This window comes from Microtus oregoni, unplaced genomic scaffold (genome assembly GCF_018167655.1).
Source record: "Microtus oregoni isolate MIOR12 unplaced genomic scaffold, Mior012 000016F_ref0000370, whole genome shotgun sequence".
In the NCBI taxonomy this organism is placed as follows: Eukaryota; Metazoa; Chordata; class Mammalia; order Rodentia; family Cricetidae; genus Microtus; species Microtus oregoni.
Window position 1 is genome coordinate 32,068,135 of NW_024543075.1, and position 17,711 is coordinate 32,085,845.

Below are 17,711 nucleotides of genomic sequence, written 5' to 3' on the forward strand. Positions count from 1 at the left end.
TGTCCAAAGGAAACTCCAATCCCCAAGCCCCAAGGGGCAGTGAAAATATCCAGAAATGAGCTTAATATGGGCTGTAGGAGGTTTCTGGCAGTTAGAGAAAAGCCAGCACTCCTGGGGAACTTGTGAGGCCCTTCCCACCTGCCAAAGGAGTCCTTTCCCTCACCTCCGGCAGAGGGACAAAAGGCTACCTGTGGTGCCTATTAGCATACCAAAGGGCGTGCTGGCCTCCAGCTCCATAGTCTCTCTCTCTCTCTCTCTCTCTCTCTCTCTCTCTCTCTCTCTCTGTCCTCTGTGCCTGCTTCTCTCATTGTTTGTTTTTCTATTCTGTGTCCTCTGCTAGTCTCCTCTCTATCACAGGTAGCTATAGCCATGTTCAGTCTGCTGCCCATATCCAACCTACTTCTTTCTTTCTCTGCCCTGGACTTTTCCAGATGCTCTGGCTCTTCTCTCTCCCATACCTGTAATAAAACACCTTCCCCTTAACCATACCATGGAGTCCGTTTATACAGGTAATAGAGTGATGATGGCTTTAATATTTATTATCCTCTAATTCAGTAGTTCCGGTCACCCATGGATATGTGAACCAAAAAATGCCCTTTTATTGGCCTAAGCAAACCCAAGCTATGATTCTGTCACTTAAACCACATCCAGTATTATTATTCTATTTTTTCCTATTATTTTTCTTAGCCTAAGACCCAGGCAGGGTACCTGCATTTACTGTTTTTCTCGTGCCGTGACAAGCAAAACAAAACTGACAAAAGAAATGTAAGGAAACAGAAATTTTTCTCAGCTAACAGTTCAAGGGTACAGTCTGTCATGGAAGACAGAGGTGGAGCATGAGGCAGCTGTGCACCTTGTGTGCACAGTCAGAGCAGAGGGCGATGACTGAAGACTCGCTCAGCAGAACTCCAGCCTATGAGAGGGCGCTGCCCGCAGGCAGAGTGGGTCTTCTCTCCTCCGTTAATGTGGTAGAGAAACTCCCTCACAGATCTCTTTATTAATAAGTTCCCAGGTCTGGACAGAAATCTCAAGGTCCAAATCAGGAGCAGAAGGAGAGAGAGCACGAGCAAGGAACTCAGGACGCGAGGGGTGCACCCACACACTGAGACAATGGGGATGTTCTATCGGGAACTCACCAAGGCCAGTTGGCCTGGATCTGAAAAAACCTGGGATAAAACCGGACTCGCTGAACATAGCAGACAATGAGGACTACTGAGAACTCATGAACAATGGCAATGGGTTTTTGATCCTACTTCACGTACTGGCTTTGTGGGAGCCTAGGCAGTTTGGATGCTCACCTTGCTAGACCTGGATGGAGGTGGGTGGTCCTTGGACTCCCCACAGGGCAGGGAACCCTGATTGCTCTTTGGGCTGATGAGGAAGGGGGACTTGATTGGGGGAGGGAGAGGGAAATGGGAGGCGGTGGCGGGGAGGAGGCAGAAATCTTAAATAAATAAATAAATAAATAATAAGTTCCCAGGTGTTCACCAGGAGCTCTTGCCTGTGCAGATGGGAGGAGACCCGAGGGTGATGCTGAACTGTGTTCCTAAATCCTTCTCCACCTTTCTTTTTGAGGCAGGGTCTATTTCTGTACCTGGAATTTACTGTTTTACATAGTCTAGCTGGCCAATAAGCCTCTGGGCCGCACCTGTCCCTGCACCCCGGCTCTGGGCCGCACCTGTCCCTGCACCCCGGCTCTGGGTCACAGATGTTCCTCACCACGTCCATCTTTTCACAGTGGTGCTGGAGATTTGACCTTAGATTCGCGTGCTTGCACAACCTGCGTCTCACCCACCAAACCACCTCCCAATCCCTTGGCGATTCAGATTCTGTCAAGTTGACAGCATTAACTGTTTGGCCGAAAGCATCACGTCGGCTCCCTGGCACCCCCTTATACAAAGAGTGTGGAATATTAAGTTGGGTGTCTTATCCTAGCCCTCAGCATTCATCTTCGGAATCCCCCTTTCCTGGGAGTTGCCTTGGTCCAGACTCCACCTCTGAGAAAGCCCACCAAGCAGTGACCCCTCCCCAGGGAGGGTCAAGAAAGCCTGCCAAGTGGTGACCCCTCCCCAGGGAGAGTCAGGACCACTCCCATAGGCTATTTAGGCTGTCCCCCCAGAGAATGAACACGCTGTCTCTGGGTTTTGTGTGGTCTCCCCTCCTCTCTCTTCCCCTTGCCATGCTTTCCCAGTGCCACCTGGGGGCGCTGCATTAAACATGGGCATCTTTTATTTGGTCTAATTTGGTCTGACTGGAATTATTTGCATTGGCAGAGAGGCTGGCCTAGGAAATATTCCTAACATTAGCCAGCAGTGCTTGGTCCTTGCACCAACAGTTTTGACTAAAGTTTGGTCCTATAGGGTTGCTGAAAGACGGATGACTGCATCCCTTAGGCTGGAGTGACCATGTCCTGGAATGCTCAGCACACCTCTGGTTTACATTTGTGGACCTAGTGTTGATATCAATAGTGTCCCCTTTCAGTCTCTGTAGGCCCTGCCTTGGAAAGTAATAATGTGGCTACCTCATCTGAGGCTCTTTTCTTCCTGAAAATCATTAGAATGCACACCCTCCTTCCTTCCATAGAGGGAGTCCTTGGAAGATGGAAGTGAGGTGCAACCAGTCTGTACGTCTAGTCCAGCAATCCTGTTATATCATCTTAAATTTATCAAAGATGTGCATGCACGTGTGTGTGTGCGCGCGCACGTGTGTGTGTGCACGTGTGTGTGTGCGTGTGTGTGCGTGTGTGTGCGCACGCGTGTGCGCACGCGTGTGTGTGCGTGTGTGCACGCGTGTGTGTGCACGCGTGTGTGCACGTGTGTGCGTGCGTGTGTGTGCACGTGTGTGTGCGCATGTGTGTGTGCACGTGTGTGTGTGCACGTGTGTGTGTGCGTGTGTGTGCGTGTGTGTGTGCACGTGTGTGTGTGTGCACGTGTGTGTGTGCGTCTGCCACAGTGCATGGTTGGAAGTCAGAGGACAACATGAGAGAGTCAGTTCTCTCCTTCCACCATGTGGGTCCCAGGAACCAAACTCAGGTCATTTGGCAGCAGCCGAGCCCTCTTTCCGGCCCTTCTGTTACATCATCTTGTCACAACTGCTCATGATTCAATTTTTCTTTTTTCTTTGGGAGAGGAAACCGGGGTCATAGAGAAATAGCAATCATTTGGTGTGGTTTTCTTGATGAAAAGAATTTATAAGTTGCTATTTGAAAAAATTCAAGTCTCATTCTTGAACTAATGTCAAATAAAACATTTGCCTATAATTTATCTCACAAAGCAACTGGCTATTCCTTAAAAGTTTAAACGTAGACAGTAAAACAGGGGGAAATGAGAATAATCCGATCATTAAGGCTCAGCTAGCAATTGGCTCGGGACATGGATTTATCCGACCATAAGGGCAAGAAGGGCTTTTCCTATTCATTTCTCCACAGTGGAAAGTCGGCAGTGTCAGGACAAATGTGCATGCCAGAAATTCCTAGCCCTGTGTGTTACAAATCACCTTTATAAAGATGTGATGGCCAATTGTGTGTGTTGTGAAACAGAGCTCTGGTATCTCAATGGGATGGATTTTAAAATATGAGATTAACACTTCAGTTGAAAGGTGAACTAAGGCAGGCTCACATAATCAGTTAGACGCTGGCATCCAGCAGACAGCTGCCCCTCCCTGTGGGCGTTGAAAGTGATCATCGGCTTGATGAGATCCGGGATCACCTATGAGACAAACCTCGGGAGTGTCTTGAGGAAGCTTCTAGATCAGGTTAATCAGGACAGAAAACTGGCTGTAAATATGACGTTATCCACGGGCTGCGGTGCTGGACTGCACACAGAGACTCAAGTGAGCATGGTGCAGGGTGCCCACTTTCATTCCTCTCTGCTTCCTGACTGCAGATGGATACGACCCCGCCCTCACCCTCCTGCTGCTGTGCCTCACTGCTGTGATGAGCTGTGTTCCCTTGAGCTGTGAGCCAAAACAGACCCGTTCTTCCCTAAGCTGCTTTCACCACAGCCGTGAGAAGAGCAACTTTTACCCAGATTGCCTCTTGCTTCATTGTCTCTGCACTAGGTCATCCCACCCCACCCCACCCCACCTGCGGGCTGGAGCATAGCTCTTCTGGAGCAGCCAGTCTCTGGGCTTGAATTTGGCTCTCCTGGGGCTGCAGTTTGACAACTGAATCTGCAGATTTTGTTTATCAGCCTCCATAATTTCATGAGCTAATTCCTTATAATAAATCTTACACACACACACACACACACACTCACACACACACATACACACACATCTATCTATTGCCTGCCTTTTTGACTATAACTAAACAGAAAGAGCATGAAATCACACATCTGTTCCAGAATGAAGCCCAACCCTTTACACACATCTGCAGATAGTAAAAAGCCCTGGGCTAGATATGTTGGCTTTTCACCCTCTGTAGATGTGTGTTAAGGTTTGTGTCTTCTGTAACAGATGACTATGCTAAGTGAGAGACATAGACAGGCAGGTTTTTCTGTCCTTCCATCTCCTCAGAATTTATTAACAACAAATTCACAAGTTACAACAATTTTATTGACTATAACTCACCAGAGAATTCTGATTTCACTTGATAGTATGACTGACCACTGGCAATCACAGGTTCTTTTATTACAGACTTAATTGTTAATATTAGCTCGCAGGCCACATGTTAAGCTCCACGCAGTGATATACAGACTTGCTACAGTCTGAGTTAAGGCCCCTTCACTCCTCTGCCCCCTGGAGTTCGCCTTACAGGAAGCAGAGGCAGCACAGCGAGCTGAGCTGCTACACACTGTGGAATCGCTGCAGGTGGTTAGGTAAGCTACTGAGAACTCAGCCCAGAGCTGCTGGAACCAAAGCAGCTTCCCTGCAAGGGGTGGGAGGGAAGGCCAGGTGAGGTGGCAGGTGTGATGTTTGCAGAACAGCTGGGTCTGTATGCAACTCAATTTGAGTGGGCTGTGTCAAGTAGGGGTCCACTCTGAGCCGAGACCCTGGGACAGAATCTGGAGTTCATCACTTGTCACCCCTATGATCTGTGCTGAAAGCACCAACTGGCCTTACCACAAGCCTGGGGTTGCTGCCATGCCTCATCTCGAGGCTTCTCCCCTTTGACATGGTCCAGTTTGTACTTTGTGTTAAGATTTCTTAAGAGAAAACTAAGCCCAACCTTCTCGGTATTAGGTCAGGACACCTGCCCCAGACTCAGGAATCAGGGCCCAGGTCAGGATGAATTTGGAAGAAGCAATCTCTGGCCCAGGGTCTGCACACCTGGCACAGAGCTGCAGCTGTGTGCCCTCTGCTGATCCTCACTCCCTTCATCCCCATCTCTCGTCCATACTCCAGAGCTGGAAACAGCTCATGAGCCTGTCTGGGACCCATAAAAAGAACGTCTGCCAGACCTCCAGCTATCTGTGTTTCCCATGTCGGTCATACCAGCCCCCCTCCCCTCCCCTCCCCATTCTGCTTTGTGCCTCCGCTCCCTGTTTGCGGAGCACGGTTGTCTAACTTCATCCTTTCCAGTTGCATCGGTATTTGGACATTCTGTAGGTTAGACAGGTCAAATATACCTCTTTGAAGCAGAGTCAGAAACGCTGGGTTTATGTTCTAGATACAGAACCATTCTGGTGGTCACCAGGGTTCTAGAGGTATGCTTTGCAATGAAAGTGGAGTTGGAGGGGGCCAGAGAGACCTCTCCCCAGACTAACTTATCTTCACTTTGAAAGTGCTTCCCACAGCAGCCGGAGGAGTCTCATCACCCACACATCCCTACGCTCTTCGTCTTCCCAGAATCAGATTTACTTTTGAGCCACACACAGGGTGGATCCATCCTCTGAAGATTTGCTGCCCTTGGTCCTTGACTGCAGCAGGGTTTTCAGTGCTGAATGGGGCTCCTGGGTGAGAGTGGCAGGGCTGTGGTCTCCACATATCTGGGACCTTGTGAAGGACCTGGCTATTATTACCCATCCTCGCCTGCAGAGGTCTGGGGTAGATGTTATTCTCAGACACACACTGTTGTTTTTCTAAGGGAAGTGGATAGTGTTAGCTGCCTGTTTTTAACTTGCCTTGTAGGAAACGATGCTAGATAGCCCACCGTTGTCTTGCTAACCAAGGGCTTGTCCTGAGGGAAGTAGCCACCCACGAGGAATCCTGGCTGAGATTCTGGGTGCAGCTCCTTGCTCTGCTCTTTCTTTCTATTCCACCATGTCCTCAGACAAACCCTGCAATCAATCTCCTCACCTCCCCTCGGCTGGGACCTCCCATCCACCTGCAGGGTGTGGCTTGCTATGCTCTCTTTAGGAAGTCTACCTTCGCCTTTACCTCAACCTTTCTCTGACTCCTCCCTGGCATCCCATTTCCTTCTTTCGCCTCCCCTTTGGAATGCTTTTGCTTCCTGTGGCTGACACCAACTGACACCTGTGAGCTTTCTTCTGGGGAGGGGCCCTGTCATTGTACTGAAGGCAAAGAGGATGTAATTCCCAGCAGCTTTCTGAGGCAGAGCCCATGTTTGCCATTTCTCAGGACATGCCAATGAGCCCGCCCAAGCTTGTGAGCATGTGATTGCGCTGGTAAGGCCAGAACTGGGGTGGGTTCCAGCATGAGAGTGAAGCTAGCAACGTATGGAATTCTGGGGAAGCACAGGCCTGACACAGAAGTCCAACCACATGCCCTCTTGACGATGGGGTATCCATGTGTGAGAAGCATTCCTCCTGCCCCATCAAAGGTAACTGGTCTGCCAAGGGCCAATGTTCCTTCCATAAATCTCCCCTATTTAATCTCCCCAGACTAGCAAAACGTTTGTTTGCACAAAGGCCCCACTGTATTCCCAGAACTTCCCCTTTCCCAAATTTCCCTTGCACCAATTCTTCCAAAACTAACAGTTGTGATACTGTGAGGTCAGAACCCAGCCAATGGCAAAAAGGCACAGTCACCACCTGCCTTAGAATATAAACCAAATGCATGCCCTGCCCCCAGCATGCTTACTTACCTTCTTTGGGTTGTGGTGTGCCCTTTTGGTGAAAAGAAATTGCCTTGTCAAGCTGTGTTCACTCTGTTTGTGTGTTCCTTTGTGCGACATGAGATTATTCTTCATTTCTTTCTGAGTGAGACTTTCAATAGTTGAGCTTACGTCAGAGGAAACCATTTCTTTGCTTGGCTTACCTCCTCCTCCCCCTCTCCCTCATCCTCCTTCATACCCAATGAACTCTTTTCATGATATTCATAGTATTTTTTAATTGACTTGTATGCATGTGTACATTTGCCTATAAGCATGTCTGTGTGCTACTTGCATGCCTGGTGCCAGAAGTGAAAGAGTCAGATCCCCTGGCACTAGAGTAAGAGAAAGCTGTGAGCCATTAAGTTAGGGCTGGGAATAGAACCCAGGTCTTTTGGAAGAGCAATAAGTGCTCTAAGTCACTAACGCATCTTCTGAATACTCCTGGGCCCTTGTCAAGGGTCCCATGCACCCGCACAGCTCTTGCCTGCTAACTGTTTCCCAGCAGGAAAGCACCTGCGCTACCCATCTGTCTTCCGCCATATGTTGGAATCTGCCACAGTGGTCCACATTTATCTTTCAGCTCCTAGCCCATTGTATCCTCACCTGCCTCTGGATTCTACCCCCTGCCGTCCCCGCATCAGATCTGCTAGCTATTGTCCCTAGGTGTCCCCAGTCTTTCTGTTGTTCCCAGCAGCTGCCCTGTCCGACGGTAGAACCTGGGGCATTGGACTCTAACCACAAAACCTCCAGCCCATTCTCCTGTCTCCACCCAGCACCAGCATAGTGTGGAATGTGATTGTGACAGAGTGCTGCTTGGTTGCCACAGCACTATTTCAGGCACGTTGAGGCAGGCCTAGGCAGGTCACCAGGGGTTCTGTTGACATGAAAGACAGCCAGATTTCCCAAGAGAAACCGCAGATGGTGACACAGACATGTGCATATTACGAACCAGTTACCTTTACACTGCCTTACACTGCTGTCTTTGCACTGCCGTCCTCACCCATCACCATTGTTTGGGCTTCAGTTTCTGCTGCAATAGATCTTCTGACAAGCTGATAGAACTCGTGAGATTAGTCTTTAGGAAGCAAGTACCCTCTCTGGCTGGCACTGAGGCTGCAGCCTTTTCCATCTCTCAGCATGAACTTCTTGGGGGAAAATTCAGCTTCTTGTGATCCATTATTTCGGTATTTTGATATCCAAAGGGCAGAATCCTAGAGTCTCTGGAGAATATCATCATGCCTGACAGGATAACAACAAAGAGGCCATCCTGTCCTATCTGCAGTGAGCACCTGGGAAGTACAGGAAATGATAGTGACCCTGTTGAGTGCGGCCAACAGAGGACAGAGAAGATATTAATGATTACCCAGTGAGGACTGGGGGTTCCCTGATTCTCTACGTGCCCAAGGAACCACAGCAGCTCTGCAGAGGCTCAGGGTATGACGGCCACTGGAGGAAGAAGGTCCAGGTGACGGCATGTTAAGTTTGATGTTTTCTGTCTTCTCCCACACCCATGCAATTGTCAAAAAAAACCCCAGACACTCTTCCTGCCTCCTCTTCCTTCAACAGATCAGAGTTGCCCGCTCCTTAGCCCCAGGCACTAACACAACAGCCCTGAAGAACAGAGATATCAGTCACTGACCTCACACACTTTCTAGAGCACCCAAATTGATGACATGACCACTCCTTGGTATGGTTAAGAAGAAATTTTTATTGTGAAACTGATTCCCATCTTCCAAAAGGAGTCATTTCCCTTACCTCTGGCAGAAGGAACGTATGGCGGAGAGAGAAGATGCATCTGGAAGACTGCAGAGCAGAGAAAGAAGCAGACTGGACATGGCCAGGGCTATCTGCAAAAGAGGGGAGAATATCAGGGGATAGAGAATGGAGAAAACATAGTAAGAGAAGCAGGAAGAAAGAGAGAGAGGGAGAGAGAGAGAGAGAGAGAGAGAGAGAGGTAGTAGTAGGAGTAGGAGGAGGACATAGTAAGAATAGCAGAGTACCTGGGGGTGGGGGATGGAAGCCTGTGAGCTGGAGGGAGTTTAGAGCAGGACAGGAGGGGAGGAGGCAAGGATGCTAGCATGGATTTTAAAATGTGTAAAGGCACTGAGAGAACCTGGATATGTTGATAGGCACCACAGGCAGCCGTATGTCCCTTCTGCCAGAGGTAGGGGAAATGACTCCTTTGGCAGGTGGGAACCAGCATCACAAGTTCTGAGGAGTGCTGGCTTTTCTCTAACTGCCAGAAACCTCCTACAGTCCCGGCTGAATTTTAGAATTGGGGAACTGGCTCTTTATTTGGATCTGACATAAATGGAGGGCAGAGACACACAGGCAGGGAAGGTTGGAGACGGAGTTGCTAAATTCTTGGAGGAAAACTAAATGAAGAATTGAAAAGAGAATGATGTCCATCTAAGGAGGGCACCAATTTTGTTGTCTTTTGAGGTAGGGTCAGTTTCAGTTTCGCGGTACTGCTTGCTCTGAGAGGTTGGGGTCTAAGTGCTGGATCTCTTGCTGGTTTGCACCCTCACTTGGCTCATCGCTCCAGCTGCCCTGATTCCTGGGCAAGAGCCACGGCCATTTGCACCTTATCTCAAGTCTGTACTTGAGAGCAAAGAAGGAGATTCTCAGCCTAGAGAAGTTTCTGAGAAGCAAAGTGAGGGAGGGAAGAAGGGAGGAGAGAGAGGGAGAGGATAGAAAGGAAAGGAGAGGGGGTGGAGGGAGAAGGATAGAGAGGGAGGGAAGGAGAGAGAGAGGAAAGAAAGAGAAGAATTATCTAAAGCTGATATGAGAAGTTTCTAGAAAATGAAATATCCAAGGGGAACATTTTGATGTCAGCTGAGTCTTTTTAAGTAGCTGGAAAGAAAAAAAAAAAGGACTTGTATTAATTTGTCCTGATCAGGAGATGATCATGGAAGAAATGTAATCAGTGGCTTTAAAGAAAAGAAACCGCTGGGTAGAAGAGCGGTGGAGGTGAACTCAGCTCAAACTAGCGTGTAAAGTCTGGTGTCCGCTCTTTCAAGGGGCACTTACCCAGTCAGATTCAATTAGAGTCACATAGCACACAGGACCACGGCCCTGGGGCCAGGCACGTGGCTGGGGCTAGACACTGCTAACTATAAATCTCAAAATGTTGTTGGTGATAGAAACAAAAGGCCTAGCCTGTGTCAGTCCAGGGAAGAAGCCACAAGACAGTTGTGCATTTAAATTATGATAGAAAGGAGGCCCGTGCAGGACATTAAGGGTGCTGCACTGATCGGTAGGAGCAAGCCAGGTAAGTTGTCTGCCATAGGAGGGACAATAAGCAGTAAGCTTGGATGAATACACATGAACTGCCTGAGATGTGGGCGTAGGCTCCACTGGAAGTAATTCTTGCTGTGTTTTACTTATTTTATTTTTAGGCAGGGTCTCTCATAGTCCAAGCTGCCCTTGAACTTCATATGTAGCTGAGGATAACTTTGAACTCATCTTCCCACTTCCGTCCCCCAAATACTGGGATTGCAAGCATTTTGCCCCATACCCAGCTCTATGCTTTGTGCATCCGAGGCAAGCACTCGACCAGCTGAGCTTCATCTCCAGCCCCTAGTGGAGGTAATTCTAGATGAAAAATCTTGTGGCAGAGAGGAAATGGCATACAACATGGTTCTGGAGCCAGTGAGAAGGCAGGACAGGTGAGGATGCAGGGGAGGTAGGACCAGATCACACTGGACTGTGTCTGGGGATCTTCAGGATGGCTGAGGAGGGTTTTAGCTGTGTTCTTTGAAGGCTTCATTCCAGCCTCAGCATGAAATACTTTCAAAATGGAGTGGCCACTAGGAAAGCTGCAAGAACCCAGACTAAGAACGTGTGTGGGAATTCAGACTAGGGGAGACCGTGCCAGCTCTGATAACCTGTCTTCCTGCGTAACTCTGTAAAGGAGACCTTGGGCCTAGAGTCTCAGGTTAGGTAACTTGCAAAGGTTGACTCTGAGTCCATGCTCCTCCTGTACAGAGAGAGGCACCTGCCCCTGTGTGGTGGCTCCTGGTCCTCTAGGGTTCTGAGAAGATCTTTGTTTTATTCTCAGGGACAACCCTGTATTTGTACAGGGAAATGGGCACAGGAAGCAGGCTGAGACACCTTGTGAAGAAGTTCCTTTCCAAAATAGTTTTTGAAATGTAGACAGGGGTGAATACTATAGAGCCCGGGAACGTCCCAGGTCCACACCCCAGGGCTAGTTTCTGAGGTAAAAGATGCCACTGGGCTCATCCTGGTAAAGGGATCAAGTCAAACTCTCAAGTGTTTGGGCTCCTAGAAGTACGGTCATCTCTAATGCTTCCTAGGGAATGCTTCCTGTCTCTGGCACTTGGCCAGGTAATCAAAGTTGCATAGGATGGAGATGAAGGGCCCCAGATAAACACCTCTTGTGTTCAGCCCACTGTGCCATATCAGGTGACCGGCTTTTCCAATGTGGCCATTTTCCCACTTAGTCCCATTATTCTTGGGCTCAGCTGAAACAAAGGTCTGGCTTTGGGTTCACAAAGCGCTCAGAAAGAGCTGCGCATTCTGCTCATCAGATGACATCACTGTCACAGTGAGGAAGGCCTCTGGGAAGAAAATTGGTTACGACTTTCCCTCTCCCAGAATCCAGCACAAACAAGGCGAGCTCACCTCGATCCCCTGAAAAAGCAAGTCCCTCAGTCCCGAAGACAGAGTCGGGAAAGAGAAAGTGAGAAATTTTACCGCAACAAAAATGACGGCTGCCTTGTAATCCTGTCACCACAAGATAAAGCTATGTCTCCTTGTAGGACCCCGAGAGCAATGTCAGCGGGACCACGATAAACGACCGTTTTCAAAGTGTCCCTTGGCTAATACAGAGGCTAACCAAAGGGCAACGGGAAGCTAGTCCCTCCACTGCAGACTCAGCAGCAGGGTCCTCCTCCTCCTCTCTGCACTGACTATCACTCACCACGAAGCTTCTCTGGTGATTCTGCCTGATCCCATCAAGTGGGGTTTCTCCTAGGGGAAGGGAACCAAGACCATATTGTTGCCATGCTGAAAACAAACTGTAGGGGGCAGTGTGTCTTGGAAGCCTGAGGGGAGCCTACTGAGCCTCAGGTGAAGGATGTTAGGATGTGGGCCAGGGTGGGGAGCATGAGGGCAGGACATGCAGTTGCATCTCGGATGTACTTTAAAAGTAGATGCAGTAGGGATGACTGATGGGACTTCAGAGAGAGAGAGAGGAGAACTTGAGACCCTCACTCAGGGTCAGAGCTAACATATGCCATCGCATTCTCAAATAGAAAGTGAGCTTTGCTCATTTATTGGCCGGACTGGATCCTGTGATTGTCACTTACGGATGATGACGCTTAATTAAATTAAGACTCATGGAAGCTGTGTTCCCTTCTGCCTTGTTGAAGATTATATTCACTTCTTTTTTTTTTTTATTTTGTATTTTTTCGAGACAGGGTTTCTCTGTAGCTTTGGAGCCTGCCCTGGAACTAGCTCTTGTAGACCAGACTGGCCTCGAACTTCAGAGATCGCCTGCCTCTGCCTCCCGAGTGCTGGGATTAAAGGCGTGTGCCAGCACCACCTGTCTGTATATTCACATCTTAGATAGTGACTACAGTCACTTGTAGTTTTCAATAAGAAAACATACAGATTTTTTGTTATCTTCTAGTTACTATGCAAAATAATGGGTTGCCTTATATTGTCTTTAATTATGTGTATCACTGTATTTCCTTATATTCGGCCCTCACCCCCTCTTTCCCCCTCCCCGTCTTCCTCTTCCTTCTCTTGTCATGCCCATCATATGACATCTGCATGTGTCATCGACTTTAGAGTCCACAGAGGAAAATGGATATTTTGTTTTTCTTCTATCCCCATTATCCTCTCTTAGTCCTTTCTCTCCGAGTCCCTCCCCAATACAATCTCTCTTTTACTTTCACGTCACATGAGAGAAAACACGTGACATTTCTCTTTCCGAGTCTGGCTTGTTTTGCTTACTATGGTGATCTTTAGGTTCACCCATTTCCCTGCAAACAACATTTCACTTTTTAAAAACCAACTGAAACCCCATTGTCCTCTTTACCCATTATCTGTGGGTGGGCATCCAGGCCAGTTTCATATCTTGGCTCTTATGAACAGTACAGAATAAACACAGATGTACGGTGTCTTTGTGGGCTGCTGACTTTGGCTAAACACCCAAGAGTGGTAGCGCTTGGTTATAGACCTTTTTCTTCTCATGGGAAGTCTTTCTGATTATAAGCTAATGACCTTAAGTATTAGTTACTTTTCACTGTTATGAAAACGCTTGGCAGAAACACTAAGAGAGCGAGGGTTTGCTTTGGCTCACAGTCTGTGTCTATAGTCCATCCTGGCACGCAGGGCACCAGAAAGGGCCTGAGGCAGCTAGTCACAGCACCTCTGTAGTCAGGAAGCAGTGAGAGATGAGTGCTGCCTTCTGCTGAGTCCCAGCCTAGAGGACGGTGCTGTGCACAGCTAAGATCCATATTCCCTCCTCAATTACCTTATCTATAAACATCCTCACAGACACGTCTAAAGCTTATTTCTATGCTGATTGTAAATCCCATTAAGCTGATAATCAAGATTAATCCCCACACATTAAAATAAAAAAATTATTAAAAGATGAGGGAAATCTTAGCTACTTAAGAGGAAATGCACTTAGTTACTTTAGTGCACACACAATAAATAAATCAAAATGTAATACAAGAAAAGGTTTTAAGCAAACCAAAGGAAACTATGTGCGGAATGTTTGTTTACACTGTAAAGGTGTGTCTCTGCCTAAATCGCCTTCTGAAAGGCTGGGTGGCCAATAGCTAGGCAAGAGAGGTTTGGAGGGACTTCCGGGCAGAGAAGAACTCAGAGGATTAGAATCCAGGCACACAGGAGACACCAGAACAAGACACAGAATAGTCAGACATATGGTACAGAAAAGAGGTGACCGAGCCATGTGGCAGATGTAGATTAATTGAAGCAAGTTAATTAACTTATAAAAGCTGGTTGGGACAAGCATAAGCTAAAGATCAAGCTTTCATTATTAATAAGCCTCCATGTCATTATTTGCAGCCTGGTGGTCCTAACAAGAGAGTACTACTACAAAACTAGAAAGAAGTTTATTTTTTAAAAAAGTTAACGTTAATTATATATTAGTCAGTTAAATTTCAATTCATTGATTTATCAAACTAAAAAAACTCTAACACACACTTAAAAGCCTTAAGTAAACCTACAATCTGTTGTCTTGAAATAGCTTGAACCCTTCAAAACCTGAATGAGTAAAGAAGTGAGAACAAAATAAAAGCAGACCCGGCCAGGATTGGTGGTTCATGCCGGTAATCCCAGCGCTCGAAGACCTGAGACAGGATAGCCTTGTCTGAGGCTAGCCTAAACTACAGAGTGAGAGTCTATCTGGACTCTTCTAACCTATCTGCTCCCACCAAAACAACAATGATTCATCAGTATGATTAAAATTCAAAATTTAAGGAAAAGAAGATGTCTTTCCACAAAGCACATATGACTAACTCTGACCCAAGAGGAAGAAGGAAATTCAGATAAGCCAATGGACTTGACTCTGAAAGGTGGTTAAGACTGCGCAATTTAAAAGGCCCTGGGTTCAGCCTAGTTCACAGGTTAGTGGCAGAGGCATCCCTTTCCTGTGTCATCCCAGCCATAACATGCGGTGTCACTGCAAATGAGAGTCATGTTCTCACCATATGTGAATTCTATTCATGGATTTTCTGTTTTTAAAATCAACCAACAGATCAAGAAAACTCAATTATAGATGTACTGTAATGCACAGCTATTGTAAACATCTTAATATGTTAAAATATGGTGAGCACTGGTCTGCCAAATGACTCAGCAGGTAAAGGCCTGGTGACCTGAGTCCCATCCTCGGAACTTGCAAGGTGGGAAGGAGAAAACCAACTCTGTGTGTGTGTGTGTGTATGTATGTGCTTGCATGTGTGCGTGTATATGTGTGTGTGTGTGTGTGTGTGTGTGTGGTGTGTGTGTGGTGTGTGTGTGTGTCTGTGTGGCCTCAAGCGAGGCTATCCTGTCTCAGCCCCTCGAGAGCTGGGATTACCAGCATGAACCCCCAATCCTGGTCGGGTCTCCTTTTATTATGTTTTCACTTTTTTACTCATTCAGGTTTTGAAGGTTCAAGCTATTTCAGGAAACCAGATTGTAAGTTTATTTAAGGCTTTTTAAGTTTTTGAGTATGTGTTAGAGTTTATTTAGTTTGATAAATCAATAAGTTGAAATGTAACTGTTTCATATATAGTGTTAGCTTTATATATATATATATATATATATATATATATATATATATATATATATAGAGAGAGAGAGAGAGAGAGAGAGAGAAAGGGGATGGGAGTCTCTCTATGTACCCCTGGCAGTCCTGGAACTTGCTCTGTAGACCAGGCTTGTCTTCAATCCATAAAATCCACCTGCCTCTGCCTCCTGAGTGCTGGGATTAAAATCTCCACCACACCTGGAGACCTAAAAACAGTGTAATTGGTTAGTGAACAAAAGTAAGGGGATTGCCAAGGGAGAAAAAGACTACAGTGAAGGTACATTTGTTTAACAGAGAGCAAGCGTATAAATTGGATGAACAAGATAGAGAGGATTAAGTATGCTGTTTAATGATAACCATCAGAAGAACTCAATTAAGAGCATCATTTAAAAAGACGAGTGAGGAAGAGCGGCAAAAGAAGTGGGAAGTGCGACGGGCATGCTGATGTCCTCATACTGCATGTACTTGGACTCAGTAGACACCAGCATGGAGAAAACACAAGCTGAAGATGTGAGGATGGAAGGTGATGCTATGATGGTAATCACAAGAAGTCAAAGGTCAAGGAGTTCAAAGTTCAAAAATTCAAATAGTTCAAAGGGGCCACTTCCCAGAAGTGGGTACAAGACCCTTATGTACCCATTATTGTACCTTTCTGTTCCATTCGCATTTTATAGCAGTGGGCTTAGTGAGAGGGTCTTAGGTATTGTGAATATGAAATATTTCCATATGACGCCATTGGTGGTTCTTGCTTTACCTGTTTAGAGAGAGAAAGAGAGAGAGAGAGAGAGAGAGAGAGAGAGAGAGACATACAGACAGGGAAAGAGAGTTGTTATAAAAGAATCAAGCTAGCTCCTTACATCCTCTCTGGCTTCCTGTTTAAGATGTAGCCACTTGCTCCGCCAAAAGCTCCCATCCCGTCATGGGGCTCCAACATCCACCTCACTCACAAGGGTCAGATGATGGAGCTGTCCCTTCTTGGAATTCTCTTTGTGTGTGTAGTGCTGGAGATTAAACCCAGGAACTCCTGTGCACATGCTCTGTCCCTGAACTACATTGTCAGCCCTTGCGTTTGGGGGACAGGGTTTTGCATCATACCCCGGGCTCACTTTATATTCACTATGTAGCCCAGCTGTTCTCAAAATGTTGACCCTCTGCTTCTGCCCCCTCAGACTAGGATTATAGGCATGAACAACCATTCTCAACCCATCTTGAATCTCTTTTCCTTCTACAACTGTGTGCTAAATAAACTTCTGTTTGTTCATAAGTAGCCCATGCCATATACTTTGTTATATTTCCAAAGAAGCTAAAGTGTCTGTATGAATGAATGCATATATGATAGATGAATCGACAAAATGGGACATTTGGGGGGTGGGCGTTCCCTGGTTACATTGTTGCCAAGGAGAACATTTCATCTGATAAACTCTCCAATGAGATACCAAGCTGTTGTGACCTAGGCGCCTCCTGTCTTCTGCTGGCTAACTTTCATGGTCCTAGATGCTATGCATGATACTGGAGGAGAAAAGATATCAGTTACATCCCACTGTGACCTCTGAAGACTACAACAACTGGCCTGGTGGCTATGCCCACTAGTACATGAATGTTATGGCAGTGACCACCTACTTTCTGATTGGACCCCAAGCCCAATTGATGAGAGGGTAGCTATGCCTGGCGCTGTTAAAAGAGCCAAGAACCTGTGTCTGGATAAGAATAGATCCGAGGGGAGAATCCAGTATGATTATTCTGCTAAATGAAGTTTATGTTAAGATGGCTTCTGGTGATTTATAGATATGCCCATAGTTCAGAGCATCTCCCAACCCTCATCAAAGAAGCTTCTCCTTGCAGTTGATGGCAATTAAAACAAAGACCTTCGGGCGGCTGGAACACCAGGCGGCGGAAGGCTGCCAGAACACCGGGCGGCGGCGGAAGGCGGTCGGAGGACACCCAGCACAGCCGGCGGGGACTGACTGGGACAGGCTGGGACCGGCTGGGACCGGAGCGGCAGCAGAGGACACAGGCTGCTGGTGGTGGGAACCATCCCAGCAGCTGAAGCAGGCTGCAGGGACCGCGCGCAACACCGAGAACAGATCGCCCCACTACAATTAAACCAAAGAGGTAGGCCTTCGGTTGGGGAGGTCCCTGGCAAAGGAGGAGCCGGGTCCTATTCCTGAAGACCCTTCTGAGGGGTGAGAGGGATCTTGGCCGCCGGCAGGAACTAGGAAACAGAGCAAGGGCATTTTGTAAGAGGAGCCCCTGGCCAGCAGGGAAACCTGAACCAGCTTTAACAGACCCCTTAGATAGCATCGATAGGAGGAGATGGGCAGGCGCCAAGGAAAGAATTCACCCAATAATCTGAAAAACAACATGAAAACACCAGAACCCAATGATCTTACAACAGAAGGTCTCCAACACCCTAACACAGAAGAAGTGGAA